The following is a 322-nucleotide window of genomic DNA, read 5'->3' as shown; positions in this document are numbered from 1 at the left end:
TCGGCCAGGGGGAGGGGCTGCAGGAGCTTGGCCGGCTGGCTCCACCTCCTATTGGGGTGGGAGGTGATCAGGGGCAGGGCCGACCAGGGGGTGAGGTCACGGGAGGTTGGCCAGCCAGCTGAGCCCCCTGATTGGGCTGGTTTGCTGGCGCAGTGGGCGTTGTAGCGACTGGTCATTTCAGTCATTACAGCGTTCCTGCCGGCCAGCCCTGCCCCTGATCGGAGTGGGGGTGCTGATCAGGGGCGGAGCAGGCTGGGGGGAGGGCCTGCGGACTGACCAGGGTGGTAGGGGCTCATTGGAGGTGGGACCAGCTGTGGGGAGG

The 322-nt window shown here is 68.0% G+C and overlaps 1 protein-coding gene across 1 annotated transcript in view; it reads left to right on the top strand.

The window, feature by feature from the left end:
• The window catches only part of BRE (brain and reproductive organ-expressed (TNFRSF1A modulator)), a 352,293-nt gene that overhangs the window by 52,916 nt on the left and 299,055 nt on the right, over positions 1 to 322 (top strand). The gene's annotated exons all lie outside the window — the stretch shown is intronic.

This window comes from Myotis davidii, unplaced genomic scaffold (genome assembly GCF_000327345.1).
Source record: "Myotis davidii unplaced genomic scaffold, ASM32734v1 scaffold238, whole genome shotgun sequence".
In the NCBI taxonomy this organism is placed as follows: domain Eukaryota; kingdom Metazoa; phylum Chordata; class Mammalia; order Chiroptera; family Vespertilionidae; genus Myotis; species Myotis davidii.
Note: the sequence above shows the minus strand (reverse complement) of the source record. Positions and strands in the feature narration are given on the sequence as shown.